This window comes from Lemur catta, chromosome 2 (genome assembly GCF_020740605.2).
Source record: "Lemur catta isolate mLemCat1 chromosome 2, mLemCat1.pri, whole genome shotgun sequence".
NCBI lineage: Eukaryota > Metazoa > Chordata > Mammalia > Primates > Lemuridae > Lemur > Lemur catta.
In genome coordinates, this window is record NC_059129.1 from 36,016,895 (window position 1) to 36,037,144 (window position 20,250).

The 20,250-nt window shown below is 53.7% G+C and overlaps 4 non-coding genes and 3 pseudogenes across 4 annotated transcripts; all 7 read right to left on the reverse strand.

Moving 5' to 3' along the window:
* Positions 1-4,392: 4,392 nt before the first annotated feature.
* Positions 4,393-4,511, reverse strand: LOC123633545. Its single transcript, XR_006733613.1, has one exon. It is a non-coding gene; the product is annotated as a 5S ribosomal RNA (ribosomal RNA).
* A 3,513-nt stretch (positions 4,512-8,024) lies between these two features.
* LOC123633560 lies at positions 8,025-8,158 on the reverse strand (annotated as a pseudogene).
* A 1,199-nt stretch (positions 8,159-9,357) lies between these two features.
* On the reverse strand, positions 9,358-9,476 carry LOC123633557. The gene has a single exon (XR_006733614.1). It is a non-coding gene; the product is annotated as a 5S ribosomal RNA (ribosomal RNA).
* Positions 9,477-12,946: 3,470 nt separating this feature from the next.
* LOC123633516 lies at positions 12,947-13,078 on the reverse strand (annotated as a pseudogene).
* Positions 13,079-14,279: 1,201 nt separating this feature from the next.
* LOC123633566 lies at positions 14,280-14,398 on the reverse strand. The gene has a single exon (XR_006733615.1). It is a non-coding gene; the product is annotated as a 5S ribosomal RNA (ribosomal RNA).
* Positions 14,399-17,869: 3,471 nt separating this feature from the next.
* LOC123633517 lies at positions 17,870-18,001 on the reverse strand (annotated as a pseudogene).
* A 1,202-nt stretch (positions 18,002-19,203) lies between these two features.
* Positions 19,204-19,322, reverse strand: LOC123633567. The gene has a single exon (XR_006733616.1). It is a non-coding gene; the product is annotated as a 5S ribosomal RNA (ribosomal RNA).
* Positions 19,323-20,250: the final 928 nt, after the last annotated feature.

Here is a 20,250-nt window from a genome sequence, read left to right on the forward strand (position 1 = left end):
CTGCTTGGCGCAGTAGCAAGTAGTCCACGGTGATACGGTGAATGGATACGATTATTCTGTGGCATCACGCAAAGAGCGAATGCTGTGGGTGTCTTTGAGAACTGGGAATTTGGGTGTGAGAGAAAGAGGTGAAATCGATAAAGTATAGAGTAAAAAGCCTCTAATTTCTCAGTTTCCATTTGGATTCTCAGTGTAAGCTCAATGTATTTTTCTTTAGTTTTTTAATCTAATTCTATTTTATTGTTTAGTTTTTAGTTGTTTCCCATGGAAAGTGCTGAGAAATAGGTGCAAACTCAACAGCAGTGCATTTCACCAGCATCTAGGTCGTGGTCTCCACAAACCATTGTTATTAAACGGTCCTAAGACTTACTGGAGACATAGGCTGACTTCAAGTCTGGGGCGGGAAATGGACGCTTCTTATGCTGGGAAGCGTGGATGCTATGACATCCAACAGGACGAGGGTCACGTCAAAAGACACAGGAACCAGAATGAGTAGACTCCCGTTTGCCAAACACAGGACAGTCTGATCACCAGTAAGTATAATAATTGCAAGATATCGAAACACATTAAATATGCTTAAATCCACGATTACACCCCTCACAGCGGCAAAACTGACTCGGGTCACTGTGGACAGCGGTAGGAAACAAAGGGAAATGGTGACAGCCGGGGCCGCCCCCAACTAGTTGGGATGTGTGGACACTCTTTCAAAAGACATCTCAACCCATCACCATGTATGCACTGTATTTGCACTGGATTCAAAGAAACTGAAGTGAGTGTATGTGTCTCAGGGAAACGCAGACATCGAGTACTTGCTGTTATCTCTAATACGGTTAAATGTTTAGATGGAATAATGTGGCTGTGATTACACTGAAAAAGGAAAGAAAGCCTCCACCTTTGATAGAAACATATTGACCCTTTATCGATGGAGGGATATTACTAAGGGGATCATGAACTTAAGGTAGGAGGGGTATAAAAGAAACAAGATCTGGCTGGCCAAGGGTTGGTGATTTCTTGAGTCAGGGTAGTGAGTATGTATTCTACTATTCTGTCTGTTTTTGTTTCTATTTCAAATTTCCCATAATAAAAAGTGTCAAAAGATACCACGAAGAGGGTAAAAAACAAGCCGCAAACAGGACAAGGCATCTGTAGCGCATATACTTGGCAAGATATTACTATTACAGAATATCTATGTGTAATATGCTTCATACGCATTTGGCACTGTATCCTCACTATTAATCAGGGAAATAGGAAATAAACATTGAAGCAAGGTGTAGTTTCAAACTCACCAGATTGAGGAAACTTAAAAAACCGATCGCTGTGTTGGCTGGGAGGAAAACTCTTACCCACACCCTGCTGATACGGGAGGTGAAGTGATAGAACCATTTGGAAAACAATGTAGCATAAATGGATATGAATCCACACTGGCGTCATTCAGGAGCAAGCGTATTCTCTGAGGAGCACGTACCAGAGAGAAGATAGGGCACGTGTGACCAGGAATCGTCTAGGGTAATACTCACGGGAGCCCTGTGTACACGGACCTAGTCAAAGATCGGATAAAGATATTTCAATTGCTTCGTGCAGTGCCATTCTATAGCAGTGCTGATGAACTGCAGCTTCCTGTGTCAGCAAGGAGTATTCCCCAAACAGAAGGTTTCCCCTGGCACACAAGTTACCCAGAATGCATCCACAATGGTTCCACATGTATTATATAAACTGTGAAAATAACAAACTACCTCAATGAGACAGTCCTATAACAGAGAGCAAAAACTTTAAAAGGAAAAGCAAGCAAAATGCTTGACAGTCGAGATGGGATTTGTTGGGGAGAAGTGTTTCTTTGGTTGCATGCCTTCAGGAAAAGATACACAGCGGCTTGCGACCTATGAATAAACTCCCAGTTTTATAAGGTGAGTGGTAGAGTTTTGGTACAGTTAACTCGATTTAATCTAATAATAATAATTATTATTATTATTATTATTATTATTATTCTTCAACATGTCCATTTCCCTAATTAAAAGAAAAGGAGAAAGAAACAGATTGTAAGTTTCTAGTTATAAACCCTGTTTAAATTTGATTATTTATTAATTTGGGGGGAAGATGATTAGTTTGGGGGCTCTGTGTCCATCTATCGAGGAATACAGTATAGCCTCTCCATCGATTTGGGCCATCATTTATGTTTGTTACTAAGTTTTCCATCTAAGTTGGCACGTTTTTCCCGTAGGTGCTGTGTAGATTCTCTGTGACTTTGACTGTGATCCTTTTTTAAAAATTGCATTCATTATTTGTATTTGCTAGGAAATAAGAAATATCGAAACTATCGATTGAACGTTGATTTCATGTAGAGCTGTCTTGCGGGACTCACCTAGGCTTTCTACAGGTCTCCCATGCCTAGGGGCAAACAGTGTATTTTGAGAACCGTAGGAGGTGAGGACAATGAACGAGGTGATTTTTCCTTTCCACCTATTATTAGTGTTTTCCCTTGTTTTAGTGTGTATTTTAGAGCGTCTGTTGCAGTATTGACCAGAAGAATCTCATTATCAACACCCTGGTCTTGCTCGTGACTTTCCAAAGAATGTTTTTACTTCTGAATCCTTAAGACTATTTTCTAAGGATTTAGACTTTTGAAAAGAGTTTCCAGATGTCTTCTCTTCTGGATTCTTAAATTATTTTATCGTGAACGAATGGCCAACTGTTCAGATTCTATTCTTCTGCATATATGGATAGGATCAAATTTCTCCTCTCATAGGGTAACGTGGTCGTCTACTTGGACAACCTTAGAATTTGTCCTGAATTCAGAGCCGGTCCGTCAGAAGTTCCGGAGGCCCGGACCTGCGGCAGGTGTCTGAGGGGCGACAGCCTCGGGGACTGAGCCTCCACATGTCAAACCTGACCCTCTCTCCAGGGGCCACGGGACAGGGTCCGGGCCGGCCGGGGGCGGGAGCCGGGGCGGGCGCGGAGGGCGGAGGGCCCCGGGCCACCCCACCCCACCCCACCCCCGTTTCCAGCCCAGGGGGGGTGGGACAGAAAAAGAGGCACAGCAAAAAGCCTAGGGCACCCGGTATTCCCAGGCGGGTCTCCCATGCAAGTACTAACCGGGCCCGACCCTGCTTAGCTCCCGAGATCAGAGGGAATCGGTGCGGGCGGTGCGCGTTGCGTTCGGGGGTGGTATGGCCACAGAGGCCGGCGGCCGCCCCCGGACCGACCTCAAGAGGCCGAGCTGCTGCTACGCGTCCCTCCCTGCCCAGTCGGGTCCCTCCCGCCGCCCTGGCCCTTCGCTAGCCCACCTGCCCCTATGGGGGGGCGGGCGCAGGCGGAGCCTGACGGGTCTCGCGCGCACACCCCCCTGCCCACACCCGAACCGCGGACGCACCGCCGTCGCACATCCCAAGGAGCAGACCCACGGGCACGCGCGCAGGGACAGACTTCCACGCGTGGGGGCGGAGGGCCAGAGCCCGAGAGGTGCGCGCGAGAGGGCCCTCCGCCGCCTCGCGCCAGGGCACGGCGGGGGAGGGGCTTGCGGGCAGGGCCAGGACAAGGAGGCAGGGCCGTGGCTGCCGCTGGTCCTTCACCCGGAGGTCCTGAAGACGTGGCAGTGTCCCCCCCACCGCGCCACCCCCACCCCCCGTCTGGGGAGGACCGTTCTGCCCCGATTCCCGTCAGGGCCTGCGTGTGGCAGCAGGCCCCGCGCGGGGGCGGGGCCGGGGGCGGGGGGCGGGGGGGCCAGAGCCGGCTATCCTGTTGCACCGTGGGGTGGGGTTTGGGGTGGGTTGCCACGGGTCGGGGGGCCGGTGGGTCGTTTGGGTTTGGGTGGGAGTGCTCCGCGTGTGTCCTCTCTGCCCGGGTGGCCGGCGACTTGCCCTGTGCGGTGCGCCGGTGTGTCCTCTCGGGAGCCCCGGCGGCGGCGAGGAGCCCGCCCGGCGTGAGGCACGGGCCCGAGGCCCGGGTGTGCGGCGGAGAGGAAGTCCACGGTGGGCTGGGGGTCCGGGGGCCCAGGGCACGGTTTGCCGCCGTGGGCTGTCCCGCGCCGGGTGCAGGGGATGTCCCGGAGTGCGGGGCGGGGCCGGGAGAAGAGACCCAGCGGCACTTAGGGATCCCGCCGCCCGGCCCGGCCCCGTGTGGGGCCCAGGGCTGGGGCTCGGCTGCCGGCCGAACGGAAGGGCTGGGACGCTCTGCTGCTGCCGCTGCCGCCGCCGCCGCCGCCGCCGCCGCCGCCGCCGCCTGGCGGTGCTGCTGCAGCGGGGGGGAGAGGGGAGGAAGGCCCGGGCGGGGGCAGCGGGCCGCGCCGGGGGGCCGGGGGCCGAGCGCGAAAGGGGGGGCGGGCGCGGAGCGCGGGGGGGCCCCCCACCCCCCCCGACCCCCCACGGGCCGGCGGGCGGGGACAAAAGAAGAGGCAAAAGCCTACAGCACCCGGTATTCCCAGGCGGTCTCCCATCCAAGTACTAACCAGGCCCGACCCTGCTTAGCTTCCGAGATCAGACGAGATCGGGCGCGTTCAGGGTGGTATGGCCGTAGACGGCGGCGGCCGGCCCCGGACGCCTCAAGAGGCCGAGCTGCTGCGACGTGGCCCTCCGGGCCCAGCGCCCCGACCCCCACCCCCGACACCCCCCGCGCCGTCCTGCAGCCCCGTAGCCTTCAAAGCCTTGCTCGGCAGCTGCTACACAGCACAGAAGCAACACTTTGCCGCAGACACATATACAAATCACAGCAAAAATCAAAGACTCAATAGGACATCTCTTCAAAGCACGGAGGACACAAACGGGAGGACAACGTGTGACTTGTCAGATTCTACAGACGGCAGGAGCCCACATGAAGGCTCAGGGAAATATTCCAAAGGAGTGGGACATGGCTCCGAGCTCCCCGGACATGAGCAGACTGGCTTCGGCTGACAGCAGCTCTTAGATTGTCACAGTGGAGCCAGGAAAGTAGAAAGTTCCTTCCTCGCCTTTCCTGCTTGGCGCAGGTAGCAAGTAGTCCACGGTGATACGGTGAATGGATACGATTATTCTGTGGCATCACGCAAAGAGCGAATGCTGTGGGTGTCTTTGAGAACTGGGAATTTGGGTGTGAGAGAAAGAGGTGAAATCGATAAAGTTATAGAGTAAAAAGCCTCTAATTTCTCAGTTTCCATTTGGATTCTCAGTGTAAGCTCAATGTATTTTTCTTTAGTTTTTTAATCTAATTCTATTTTATTGTTTAGTTTTTAGTTGTTTCCCATGGAAAGTGCTGAGAAATAGGTGCAAACTCAACAGCAGTGCATTTCACCAGCATCTAGGTCGTGGTCTCCACAAACCATTGTTATTAAACGGTCCTAAGACTTACTGGAGACATAGGCTGACTTCAAGTCTGGGGCGGGAAGGAAATGGACGCTTCTTATGCTGGGAAGCGTGGATGCTATGACATCCAACAGGACGAGGGTCACGTCAAAAGACACCAGGAACCAGAATGAGTAGACTCCCGTTTGCCAAACACAGGACAGTCTGATCACCAGTAAGTATAATAATTGCAAGATATCGAAACACATTAAATATGCTTAAATCCACGATTACACCCCTCACAGCGGCAAAACTGACTCGGGTCACTGTGGACAGCGGTAGGAAACAAAGGGAAATGGTGACAGCCGGGGCCGCCCCCAACTAGTTGGGATGTGTGGACACTCTTTCAAAAGACATCTCAACCCATCACCATGTATGCACTGTATTTGCACTGGATTCAAAGAAACTGAAGTGAGTGTATGTGTCTCAGGGAAACGCAGACATCGAGAGTACTTGCTGTTATCTCTAATACGGTTAAAATGTTTAGATGGAATAATGTGGCTGTGATTACACTGAAAAAGGAAAGAAAGCCTCCACCTTTTGATAGAAACATATTGACCCTTTATCGATGGAGGGATATTACTAAGGGGATCATGAACTTAAGGTAGGAGGGGTAATAAAAGTAAACAAGATCTGGCTGGCCAAGGGTTGGTGATTTCTTGAGTCAGGGTAGTGAGTATGTATTCTACTATTCTGTCTGTTTTTGTTTCTATTTCAAATTTCCCATAATAAAAAGTGTCAAAAGATACACGAAGAGGGTAAAAAACAAGCCGCAAACAGGACAAGGCATCTGTAGCGCATATACTTGGCAAGATATTACTATTACAGAATATCTATGTGTAATATGCTTCATACGCATTTGGCACTGTATCCTCACTATTAATCAGGGAAATAGGAAATAAACAATGAAGCAAGGTGTAGTTTCAAACTCGACCAGATTGAGGAAACTTAAAAAACCGATCGCTGTGTTGGCTGGGAGGAAAACTCTTACCCACACCCTGCTGATACGGGAGGTGAAGTGATAGAACCATTTGGAAAACAAATGTAGCATAAATGGATATGAATCCACACTGGCGTCATTCAGGAGCAAGCGTATTCTCTGAGGAGCACGTACCAGAGAGAAGATAGGGCACGTGTGACCAGGAATCGTTCTAGGTAATACTCACGGGAGCCCTGTGTACACGGACCTAGTCAAAGATCGGATAAAGATATTTCGATTGCTTCGTGCAGTGCCATTCTATAGCAGTGCTGATGAACTGCAGCTTCCTGTGTCAGCAAGGAGTATTCCCCAAACAGAAGGTTTCCCCTGGCACACAAGTTACCCAGAAAGCATCCACAATGGTTCCACATGTATTATATAAACTGTGAAAATAACAAACTACTCAATGAGACAGTCCTATAACAGAGAGCAAAAACTTTAAAAGGAAAAGCAAGCAAAATGCTGACAGTCGAGATGGGATTTGAGGAGAAGTGTTTCTTTGGTTGCATGCCTTCAGGAAAAGATACACAGCGGCTTGCGACCTATGAATAAACTCCCAGTTTTATAAGGTGAGTGGTAGAGTTTTGGTACAGTTAACTCGATTTAATCTAATAATAATAATAATTATTATTATTAATAATAATAATTATTATTATTATTATTATTATTATTATTCTTCAACATGTTCCATTTCCCTAATTAAAAGAAAAGGAGAAAGAAACAGATTGTAAGTTTCTAGTTATAAACCCTGTTTAAATTTGATTATTTATTAATTTGGGGGAAATGATTAGTTTGGGGGCTCTGTGTCCATCTATCGAGGAATACAGTATAGCCTCTCCATCGATTTGGGCCATCATTTATGTTTGTTACTAAGTTTTCCATCTAAGTTGGCACGTTTTTCCCGTAGGTGCTGTGTAGATTCTCTGTGACTTTGACTGTGATCCTTTTTTAAAAATTGCATTCATTATTGTGTATTTGCTAGGAAATAAGAAAATATCGAAACTATCGATTGAACGTTGATTTCATGTAGAGCTGTCTTGCGGGGACTCACCTAGGCTTTCTACAGGTCTCCCATGCCTAGGGGCAAACAGTGTATTTTGAGAACCGTAGGAGGTGAGACAATGAACGAGGTGATTTTTCCTTTCCCACCTATTATTAGTGTTTTCCCTTGTTTTAGTGTGTATTTTAGAGCGTCTGTTGCAGTATTGACCAGAAGAATCTCATTATCAACACCCTGGTCTTGCTCGTGACTTTCCAAAGAATGTTTTTACTTCTGAATCCTTAAGACTATTTTCTAAGGATTTAGACTTTTGAAAAGAGTTTCCAGATGTCTTCTCTTCTGGATTCTTAAATTATTTTATCGTGAACGAATGGCCAACTGTTCAGATCTTCTTATTTTCTTGCATATATGGATAGGATCAAATTTCTCCTCTCATAGGGTAACGTGGTCGTCTACTTGGACAACCTTAGAATTTGTCCTGAATTCAGAGCCGGTCCGTCAGAAGTTCCGGAGGCCCGGACCTGCGGCAGGTGTCTGAGGGGCGACAGCCTCGGGGACTGAGCCTCCACATGTCAAACCCTGACCCTCTCTCCAGGGGCCACGGGACAGGGTCCGGGCCGGCCGGGGGCGGGAGCCGGGGCGGGCGCGGAGGGCGGAGGGGCCCCGGGCCACCCCACCCCACCCCACCCCCGTTTCCAGCCCAGGGGGGTGGGACAGAAAAAGAGGCACAGCAAAAAGCCTAGGGCACCCGGTATTCCCAGGCGGTCTCCCATGCAAGTACTAACCGGGCCCGACCCTGCTTAGCTCCCGAGATCAGAGGGAATCGGGCGGGCGGGGCGCGTTTGCGTTCGGGGTGGTATGGCCACAGAGGCCGGCGGCCGCCCCCGGACGCCTCAAGAGGCCGAGCTGCTGCTACGCGTCCCTCCTGCCCAGTCGGGTCCCTCCCGCCGCCCTGGCCCTTCGCTAGCCCACCTGCCCCTATGGGGGGGCGGGCGCAGGCGGAGCCTGACGGGTCTCGCGCGCACCCCCCTGCCCCACCCGAACCGCGGACGCACCGCCGTCGCACATCCCAAGGAGCAGACCCACGGGCACGCGCGCAGGGACAGACTTCCACGCGTGGGGGCGGAGGGCCAGAGCCCGAGAGTGCGCGCGAGAGGGCCCCTCCGCCGCCTCGCGCCAGGGCACGGCGGGGAGGGGCTTGCGGGCAGGGCCAGACAAGGAGGCAGGGCCGTGGCTGCCGCTGGTCCTTCACCCGGAGGTCCTGAAGACGTGCAGTGTCCCCCCACCGCGCCACCCCACCCCCGTCTGGGGAGGACCGTTCTGCCCCGATTCCCGTCAGGGCCTGCGTGTGGCAGCAGGCCCCGCGCGGGGGCGGGGCCGGGGGCGGGGGGCGGGGGGGCCAGAGCCGGCTATCCTGTTGCACCGTGGGGTGGGGTTTGGGGTGGGTTGCCACGGGTCGGGGGGCCGGTGGGTCGTTTGGGTTTGGGTGGGAGTGCTCCGCGTGTGTCCTCTCTGCCCGGGTGGCCGGCGACTTGCCCTGTGCGGTGCGCCGGTGTGTCTCTCGGGAGCCCCGGCGGCGGCGAGGAGCCCGCCCGGCGTGAGGCCCGGGCCCGAGGCCCGGGTGTGCGGCGGAGAGGAAGTCCACGGTGGGCTGGGGGTCCGGGGGCCCAGGGCACGGTTTGCCGCCGTGGGCTGTCCCGCGCCGGGTGCAGGGGATGTCCCGGAGTGCGGGGCGGGGCCGGAGAAGAGACCCAGCGGCACTTAGGGATCCCGCCGCCCGGCCCGGCCCCGTGTGGGGCCCAGGGCTGGGGCTCGGCTGCCGGCCGAACGGAAGGGCTGGGACGCTCTGCTGCTGCCGCTGCCGCCGCCGCCGCCGCCGCCGCCGCCGCCGCCGCCTGGCGGTGCTGCTGCAGCGGGGGAGAGGGGAGGAAGGCCCGGGCGGGGGCAGCGGGCCGCGCCGGGGGGCCGGGGGCCGAGCGCGAAAGGGGGGGCGGGCGCGGAGCGCGGGGGGCCCCCCCACCCCCCCCGACCCCCCACGGGCCGGCGGGCGGGACAAAAGAAGAGGCAAAAGCCTACAGCACCCGGTATTCCCAGGCGGTCTCCCATCCAAGTACTAACCAGGCCCGACCCTGCTTAGCTTCCGAGATCAGACGAGATCGGGCGCGTTCAGGGTGGTATGGCCGTAGACGGCGGTGGCCGGCCCCGGACGCCTCAAGAGGCCGAGCTGCTGCGACGTGGCCCTCCGGGCCCAGCGCCCCGACCCCCACCCCCGACACCCCCGCGCCGTCCTGCAGCCCCGTAGCCTTCAAAGCCTTGCTCGGCAGCTGCTACACAGCACAGAAGCAACACTTTGCCGCAGACACATATACAAATCACAGCAAAAATCAAAGACTCAATAGGACATCTCTTCAAAGCACGGAGGACACAAACGGGAGGACAACGTGTGACTTGTCAGATTCTACAGACGGCAGGAGCCCACATGAAGGCTCAGGGAAATATTCCAAAGGAGTGGGACATGGCTCCGAGCTCCCCGGACATGAGCAGACTGGCTTCGGCTGACAGCAGCTCTTAGATTGTCACAGTGGAGCCAGGAAAGTAGAAAGTTCCTTCCTCGCCTTTCCTGCTTGGCGCAGTAGCAAGTAGTCCACGGTGATACGGTGAATGGATACGATTATTCTGTGGCATCACGCAAAGAGCGAATGCTGTGGGTGTCTTTGAGAACTGGGAATTTGGGTGTGAGAGAAAGAGGTGAAATCGATAAAGTATAGAGTAAAAAGCCTCTAATTTCTCAGTTTCCATTTGGATTCTCAGTGTAAGCTCAATGTATTTTTCTTTAGTTTTTTAATCTAATTCTATTTTATTGTTTAGTTTTTAGTTGTTTCCCATGGAAAGTGCTGAGAAATAGGTGCAAACTCAACAGCAGTGCATTTCACCAGCATCTAGGTCGTGGTCTCCACAAACCATTGTTATTAAACGGTCCTAAGACTTACTGGAGACATAGGCTGACTTCAAGTCTGGGGCGGGAAATGGACGCTTCTTATGCTGGGAAGCGTGGATGCTATGACATCCAACAGGACGAGGGTCACGTCAAAAGACACAGGAACCAGAATGAGTAGACTCCCGTTTGCCAAACACAGGACAGTCTGATCACCAGTAAGTATAATAATTGCAAGATATCGAAACACATTAAATATGCTTAAATCCACGATTACACCCCTCACAGCGGCAAAACTGACTCGGGTCACTGTGGACAGCGGTAGGAAACAAAGGGAAATGGTGACAGCCGGGGCCGCCCCCAACTAGTTGGGATGTGTGGACACTCTTTCAAAAGACATCTCAACCCATCACCATGTATGCACTGTATTTGCACTGGATTCAAAGAAACTGAAGTGAGTGTATGTGTCTCAGGGAAACGCAGACATCGAGTACTTGCTGTTATCTCTAATACGGTTAAATGTTTAGATGGAATAATGTGGCTGTGATTACACTGAAAAAGGAAAGAAAGCCTCCACCTTTGATAGAAACATATTGACCCTTTATCGATGGAGGGATATTACTAAGGGGATCATGAACTTAAGGTAGGAGGGGTATAAAAGAAACAAGATCTGGCTGGCCAAGGGTTGGTGATTTCTTGAGTCAGGGTAGTGAGTATGTATTCTACTATTCTGTCTGGTTTTGTTTCTATTTCAAATTTCCCATAATAAAAAGTGTCAAAAGATACCACGAAGAGGGTAAAAAACAAGCCGCAAACAGGACAAGGCATCTGTAGCGCATATACTTGGCAAGATATTACTATTACAGAATATCTATGTGTAATATGCTTCATACGCATTTGGCACTGTATCCTCACTATTAATCAGGGAAATAGGAAATAAACATTGAAGCAAGGTGTAGTTTCAAACTCACCAGATTGAGGAAACTTAAAAAACCGATCGCTGTGTTGGCTGGGAGGAAAACTCTTACCCACACCCTGCTGATACGGGAGGTGAAGTGATAGAACCATTTGGAAAACAATGTAGCATAAATGGATATGAATCCACACTGGCGTCATTCAGGAGCAAGCGTATTCTCTGAGGAGCACGTACCAGAGAGAAGATAGGGCACGTGTGACCAGGAATCGTCTAGGGTAATACTCACGGGAGCCCTGTGTACACGGACCTAGTCAAAGATCGGATAAAGATATTTCGATTGCTTCGTGCAGTGCCATTCTATAGCAGTGCTGATGAACTGCAGCTTCCTGTGTCAGCAAGGAGTATTCCCCAAACAGAAGGTTTCCCCTGGCACACAAGTTACCCAGAATGCATCCACAATGGTTCCACATGTATTATATAAACTGTGAAAATAACAAACTACCTCAATGAGACAGTCCTATAACAGAGAGCAAAAACTTTAAAAGGAAAAGCAAGCAAAATGCTGACAGTCGAGATGGGATTTGTTGGGGAGAAGTGTTTCTTTGGTTGCATGCCTTCAGGAAAAGATACACAGCGGCTTGTGACCTATGAATAAACTCCCAGTTTTATAAGGTGAGTGGTAGAGTTTTGGTACAGTTAACTCGATTTAATCTAATAATAATAATAATAATAATAATAATTATTATTATTATTCTTCAACATGTCCATTTCCCTAATTAAAAGAAAAGGAGAAAGAAACAGATTGTAAGTTTCTAGTTATAAACCCTGTTTAAATTTGATTATTTATTAATTTGGGGGAAATGATTAGTTTGGGGGCTCTGTGTCCATCTATCGAGGAATACAGTATAGCCTCTCCATCGATTTGGGCCATCATTTATGTTTGTTACTAAGTTTTCCATCTAAGTTGGCACGTTTTTCCCGTAGGTGCTGTGTAGATTCTCTGTGACTTTGACTGTGATCCTTTTTAAAAATTGCATTCATTATTGTGTATTTGCTAGGAAATAAGAAATATCGAAACTATCGATTGAACGTTGATTTCATGTAGAGCTGTCTTGCGGGACTCACCTAGGCTTTCTACAGGTCTCCCATGCCTAGGGGCAAACAGTGTATTTTGAGAACCGTAGGAGGTGAGGACAATGAACGAGGTGATTTTTCCTTTCCCACCTATTATTAGTGTTTTCCCTTGTTTTAGTGTGTATTTTAGAGCGTCTGTTGCAGTATTGACCAGAAGAATCTCATTATCAACACCCTGGTCTTGCTCGTGACTTTCCAAAGAATGTTTTTACTTCTGAATCCTTAAGACTATTTTCTAAGGATTTAGACTTTTGAAAAGAGTTTCCAGATGTCTTCTCTTCTGGATTCTTAAATTATTTTATCGTGAACGAATGGCCAACTGTTCAGATTCTATTCTTCTGCATATATGGATAGGATCAAATTTCTCCTCTCATAGGGTAACGTGGTCGTCTACTTGGACAACCTTAGAATTTGTCCTGAATTCAGAGCCGGTCCGTCAGAAGTTCCGGAGGCCCGGACCTGCGGCAGGTGTCTGAGGGGCGACAGCCTCGGGGACTGAGCCTCCACATGTCAAACCTGACCCTCTCTCCAGGGGCCACGGGACAGGGTCCGGGCCGGCCGGGGGCGGGAGCCGGGGCGGGCGCGGAGGGCGGAGGGGCCCCGGGCCACCCCACCCCACCCCACCCCCGTTTCCAGCCCAGGGGGGTGGGACAGAAAAAGAGGCACAGCAAAAAGCCTAGGGCACCCGGTATTCCCAGGCGGTCTCCCATGCAAGTACTAACCGGGCCCGACCCTGCTTAGCTCCCGAGATCAGAGGGAATCGGGCGGGCGGGCGCGTTGCGTTCGGGGTGGTATGGCCACAGAGGCCGGCGGCCGCCCCCGGACGCCTCAAGAGGCCGAGCTGCTGCTACGCGTCCCTCCCTGCCCAGTCGGGTCCCTCCCGCCGCCCTGGCCCTTCGCTAGCCCACCTGCCCCTATGGGGGGGCGGGCGCAGGCGGAGCCTGACGGGTCTCGCGCGCACCCCCCTGCCCCACCCGAACCGCGGAGGCACCGCCGTCGCACATCCCAAGGAGCAGACCCACGGGCACGCGCGCAGGGACAGACTTCCACGCGTGGGGGCGGAGGGCCAGAGCCCGAGAGTGCGCGCGAGAGGGCCCTCCGCCGCCTCGCGCCAGGGCACGGCGGGGAGGGGCTTGCGGGCAGGGCCAGGACAAGGAGGCAGGGCCGTGGCTGCCGCTGGTCCTTCACCCGGAGGTCCTGAAGACGTGCAGTGTCCCCCCCACCGCGCCACCCCACCCCCGTCTGGGGAGGACCGTTCTGCCCCGATTCCCGTCAGGGCCTGCGTGTGGCAGCAGGCCCCGCGCGGGGGCGGGGCCGGGGGCGGGGGGCGGGGGGGCCAGAGCCGGCTATCCTGTTGCACCGTGGGGTGGGGTTTGGGGTGGGTTGCCACGGGTCGGGGGGCCGGTGGGTCGTTTGGGTTTGGGTGGGAGTGCTCCGCGTGTGTCCTCTCTGCCCGGGTGGCCGGCGACTTGCCCTGTGCGGTGCGCCGGTGTGTCTCTCGGGAGCCCCGGCGGCGGCGAGGAGCCCGCCCGGCGTGAGGCCCGGGCCCGAGGCCCGGGTGTGCGGCGGAGAGGAAGTCCACGGTGGGCTGGGGGTCCGGGGGCCCAGGGCACGGTTTGCCGCCGTGGGCTGTCCCGCGCCGGGTGCAGGGGATGTCCCGGAGTGCGGGGCGGGGCCGGAGAAGAGACCCAGCGGCACTTAGGGATCCCGCCGCCCGGCCCGGCCCCGTGTGGGGCCCAGGGCTGGGGCTCGGCTGCCGGCCGAACGGAAGGGCTGGGACGCTCTGCTGCTGCCGCTGCCGCCGCCGCCGCCGCCGCCGCCGCCGCCGCCGCCTGGCGGTGCTGCTGCAGCGGGGGAGAGGGGAGGAAGGCCCGGGCGGGGGCAGCGGGCCGCGCCGGGGGGCCGGGGGCCGAGCGCGAAAGGGGGGGCGGGCGCGGAGCGCGGGGGGCCCCCCACCCCCCCCCGACCCCCCACGGGCCGGCGGGCGGGACAAAAGAAGAGGCAAAAGCCTACAGCACCCGGTATTCCCAGGCGGTCTCCCATCCAAGTACTAACCAGGCCCGACCCTGCTTAGCTTCCGAGATCAGACGAGATCGGGCGCGTTCAGGGTGGTATGGCCGTAGACGGCGGCGGCCGGCCCCGGACGCCTCAAGAGGCCGAGCTGCTGCGACGTGGCCCTCCGGGCCCAGCGCCCCGACCCCCACCCCCGACACCCCCCGCGCCGTCCTGCAGCCCCGTAGCCTTCAAAGCCTTGCTCGGCAGCTGCTACACAGCACAGAAGCAACACTTTGCCGCAGACACATATACAAATCACAGCAAAAATCAAAGACTCAATAGGACATCTCTTCAAAGCACGGAGGACACAAACGGGAGGACAACGTGTGACTTGTCAGATTCTACAGACGGCAGGAGCCCACATGAAGGCTCAGGGAAATATTCCAAAGGAGTGGGACATGGCTCCGAGCTCCCCGGACATGAGCAGACTGGCTTCGGCTGACAGCAGCTCTTAGATTGTCACAGTGGAGCCAGGAAAGTAGAAAGTTCCTTCCTCGCCTTTCCTGCTTGGCGCAGTAGCAAGTAGTCCACGGTGATACGGTGAATGGATACGATTATTCTGTGGCATCACGCAAAGAGCGAATGCTGTGGGTGTCTTTGAGAACTGGGAATTTGGGTGTGAGAGAAAGAGGTGAAATCGATAAAGTATAGAGTAAAAAGCCTCTAATTTCTCAGTTTCCATTTGGATTCTCAGTGTAAGCTCAATGTATTTTTCTTTAGTTTTTTAATCTAATTCTATTTTATTGTTTAGTTTTTAGTTGTTTCCCATGGAAAGTGCTGAGAAATAGGTGCAAACTCAACAGCAGTGCATTTCACCAGCATCTAGGTCGTGGTCTCCACAAACCATTGTTATTAAACGGTCCTAAGACTTACTGGAGACATAGGCTGACTTCAAGTCTGGGGCGGGAAATGGACGCTTCTTATGCTGGGAAGCGTGGATGCTATGACATCCAACAGGACGAGGGTCACGTCAAAAGACACAGGAACCAGAATGAGTAGACTCCCGTTTGCCAAACACAGGACAGTCTGATCACCAGTAAGTATAATAATTGCAAGATATCGAAACACATTAAATATGCTTAAATCCACGATTACACCCCTCACAGCGGCAAAACTGACTCGGGTCACTGTGGACAGCGGTAGGAAACAAAGGGAAATGGTGACAGCCGGGGCCGCCCCCAACTAGTTGGGATGTGTGGACACTCTTTCAAAAGACATCTCAACCCATCACCATGTATGCACTGTATTTGCACTGGATTCAAAGAAACTGAAGTGAGTGTATGTGTCTCAGGGAAACGCAGACATCGAGTACTTGCTGTTATCTCTAATACGGTTAAATGTTTAGATGGAATAATGTGGCTGTGATTACACTGAAAAAGGAAAGAAAGCCTCCACCTTTGATAGAAACATATTGACCCTTTATCGATGGAGGGATATTACTAAGGGGATCATGAACTTAAGGTAGGAGGGGTATAAAAGAAACAAGATCTGGCTGGCCAAGGGTTGGTGATTTCTTGAGTCAGGGTAGTGAGTATGTATTCTACTATTCTGTCTGGTTTTGTTTCTATTTCAAATTTCCCATAATAAAAAGTGTCAAAAGATACCACGAAGAGGGTAAAAAACAAGCCGCAAACAGGACAAGGCATCTGTAGCGCATATACTTGGCAAGATATTACTATTACAGAATATCTATGTGTAATATGCTTCATACGCATTTGGCACTGTATCCTCACTATTAATCAGGGAAATAGGAAATAAACATTGAAGCAAGGTGTAGTTTCAAACTCACCAGATTGAGGAAACTTAAAAAACCGATCGCTGTGTTGGCTGGGAGGAAAACTCTTACCCACACCCTGCTGATACGGGAGGTGAAGTGATAGAACCATTTGGAAAACAATGTAGCATAAATGGATATGAATCCACACTGGCGTCATTCAGGAGCAAGCGTATTCTCTGAGGAGCACGTACCAGAGAGAAGATAGGGCACGTGTGACCAGGAATCGTCTAGGGTAATACTCACGGGAGCCCTGTGTACACGGACCTAGTCAAAGATCGGATAAAGATATTTCGATTGCTTCGTGCAGTGCCATTCTATAGCAGTGCTGATGAACTGCAGCTTCCTGTGTCAGCAAGGAGTATTCCCCAAACAGAAGGTTTCCCCTGGCACACAAGTTACCCAGAATGCATCCACAATGGTTCCACATGTATTATATAAACTGTGAAAATAACAAACTACCTCAATGAGACAGTCCTATAACAGAGAGCAAAAACTTTAAAAGGAAAAGCAAGCAAAATGCTGACAGTCGAGATGGGATTTGTTGGGGAGAAGTGTTTCTTTGGTTGCATGCCTTCAGGAAAAGATACACAGCGGCTTGTGACCTATGAATAAACTCCCAGTTTTATAAGGTGAGTGGTAGAGTTTTGGTACAGTTAACTCGATTTAATCTAATAATAATAATAATAATAATAATTATTATTATTATTATTCTTCAACATGTCCATTTCCCTAATTAAAAGAAAAGGAGAAAGAAACAGATTGTAAGTTTCTAGTTATAAACCCTGTTTAAATTTGATTATTTATTAATTTGGGGGAAATGATTAGTTTGGGGGCTCTGTGTCCATCTATCGAGGAATACAGTATAGCCTCTCCATCGATTTGGGCCATCATTTATGTTTGTTACTAAGTTTTCCATCTAAGTTGGCACGTTTTTCCCGTAGGTGCTGTGTAGATTCTCTGTGACTTTGACTGTGATCCTTTTTAAAAATTGCATTCATTATTGTGTATTTGCTAGGAAATAAGAAATATCGAAACTATCGATTGAACGTTGATTTCATGTAGAGCTGTCTTGCGGGACTCACCTAGGCTTTCTACAGGTCTCCCATGCCTAGGGGCAAACAGTGTATTTTGAGAACCGTAGGAGGTGAGGACAATGAACGAGGTGATTTTTCCTTTCCCACCTATTATTAGTGTTTTCCCTTGTTTTAGTGTGTATTTTAGAGCGTCTGTTGCAGTATTGACCAGAAGAATCTCATTATCAACACCCTGGTCTTGCTCGTGACTTTCCAAAGAATGTTTTTACTTCTGAATCCTTAAGACTATTTTCTAAGGATTTAGACTTTTGAAAAGAGTTTCCAGATGTCTTCTCTTCTGGATTCTTAAATTATTTTATCGTGAACGAATGGCCAACTGTTCAGATTCTATTCTTCTGCATATATGGATAGGATCAAATTTCTCCTCTCATAGGGTAACGTGGTCGTCTACTTGGACAACCTTAGAATTTGTCCTGAATTCAGAGCCGGTCCGTCAGAAGTTCCGGAGGCCCGGACCTGCGGCAGGTGTCTGAGGGGCGACAGCCTCGGGGACTGAGCCTCCACATGTCAAACCTGACCCTCTCTCCAGGGGCCACGGGACAGGGTCCGGGCCGGCCGGGGGCGGGAGCCGGGGCGGGCGCGGAGGGCGGAGGGGCCCCGGGCCACCCCACCCCACCCCACCCCCGTTTCCAGCCCAGGGGGGTGGGACAGAAAAAGAGGCACAGCAAAAAGCCTAGGGCACCCGGTATTCCCAGGCGGTCTCCCATGCAAGTACTAACCGGGCCCGACCCTGCTTAGCTCCCGAGATCAGAGGGAATCGGGCGGGCGGGCGCGTTGCGTTCGGGGTGGTATGGCCACAGAGGCCGGCGGCCGCCCCCGGACGCCTCAAGAGGCCGAGCTGCTGCTACGCGTCCCTCCCTGCCCAGTCGGGTCCCTCCCGCCGCCCTGGCCCTTCGCTAGCCCACCTGCCCCTATGGGGGGGCGGGCGCAGGCGGAGCCTGACGGGTCTCGCGCGCACCCCCCCTGCCCCACCCGAACCGCGGACGCACCGCCGTCGCACATCCCAAGGAGCAGACCCACGGGCACGCGCGCAGGGACAGACTTCCACGCGTGGGGGCGGAGGGCCAGAGCCCGAGAGTGCGCGCGAGAGGGCCCTCCGCCGCCTCGCGCCAGGGCACGGCGGGGAGGGGCTTGCGGGCAGGGCCAGGACAAGGAGGCAGGGCCGTGGCTGCCGCTGGTCCTTCACCCGGAGGTCCTGAAGACGTGCAGTGTCCCCCCCACCGCGCCACCCCACCCCCGTCTGGGGAGGACCGTTCTGCCCCGATTCCCGTCAGGGCCTGCGTGTGGCAGCAGGCCCCGCGCGGGGGCGGGGCCGGGGGCGGGGGGCGGGGGGGCCAGAGCCGGCTATCCTGTTGCACCGTGGGGTGGGGTTTGGGGTGGGTTGCCACGGGTCGGGGGGCCGGTGGGTCGTTTGGGTTTGGGTGGGAGTGCTCCGCGTGTGTCCTCTCTGCCCGGGTGGCCGGCGACTTGCCCTGTGCGGTGCGCCGGTGTGTCTCTCGGGAGCCCCGGCGGCGGCGAGGAGCCCGCCCGGCGTGAGGCCCGGGCCCGAGGCCCGGGTGTGCGGCGGAGAGGAAGTCCACGGTGGGCTGGGGGTCCGGGGGCCCAGGGCACGGTTTGCCGCCGTGGGCTGTCCCGCGCCGGGTGCAGGGGATGTCCCGGAGTGCGGGGCGGGGCCGGAGAAGAGACCCAGCGGCACTTAGGGATCCCGCCGCCCGGCCCGGCCCCGTGTGGGGCCCAGGGCTGGGGCTCGGCTGCCGGCCGAACGGAAGGGCTGGGACGCTCTGCTGCTGCCGCTGCCGCCGCCGCCGCCGCCGCCGCCGCCGCCGCCGCCTGGCGGTGCTGCTGCAGCGGGGGAGAGGGGAGGAAGGCCCGGGCGGGGGCAGCGGGCCGCGCCGGGGGGCCGGGGGCCGAGCGCGAAAGGGGGGGCGGGCGCGGAGCGCGGGGGGCCCCCCACCCCCCCCCGACCCCCCACGGGCCGGCGGGCGGGACAAAAGAAGAGGCAAAAGCCTACAGCACCCGGTATTCCCAGGCGGTCTCCCATCCAAGTACTAACCAGGCCCGACCCTGCTTAGCTTCCGAGATCAGACGAGATCGGGCGCGTTCAGGGTGGTATGGCCGTAGACGGCGGCGGCCGGCCCCGGACGCCTCAAGAGGCCGAGCTGCTGCGACGTGGCCCTCCGGGCCCAGCGCCCCGACCCCCACCCCCGACACCCCCGCGCCGTCCTGCAGCCCCGTAGCCTTCAAAGCCTTGCTCGGCAGCTGCTACACAGCACAGAAGCAACACTTTGCCGCAGACACATATACAAATCACAGCAAAAATCAAAGACTCAATAGGACATCTCTTCAAAGCACGGAGGACACAAACGGGAGGACAACGTGTGACTTGTCAGATTCTACAGACGGCAGGAGCCCACATGAAGGCTCAGGGAAATATTCCAAAGGAGTGGGACATGGCTCCGAGCTCCCCGGACATGAGCAGACTGGCTTCGGCTGACAGCAGCTCTTAGATTGTCACAGTGGAGCCAGGAAAGTAGAAAGTTCCTTCCTCGCCTTTCCTGCTTGGCGCAGTAGCAAGTAGTCCACGGTGATACGGTGAATGGATACGATTATTGTGTGGCATCACGCAAAGAGCGAATGCTGTGGGTGTCTTTGAGAACTGGGAATTTGGGTGTGAGAGAAAGAGGTGAAATCGATAAAGTATAGAGTAAAAAGCCTCTAATTTCTCAGTTTCCATTTGGATTCTCAGTGTAAGCTCAATGTATTTTTCTTTAGTTTTTTAATCTAATTCTATTTTATTGTTTAGTTTTTAGTTGTTTCCCATGGAAAGTGCTGAGAAATAGGTGCAAACTCAACAGCAGTGCATTTCACCAGCATCTAGGTCGTGGTCTCCACAAACCATTGTTATTAAACGGTCCTAAGACTTACTGGAGACATAGGCTGACTTCAAGTCTGGGGCGGGAAATGGACGCTTCTTATGCTGGGAAGCGTGGATGCTATGACATCCAACAGGACGAGGGTCACGTCAAAAGACACAGGAACCAGAATGAGTAG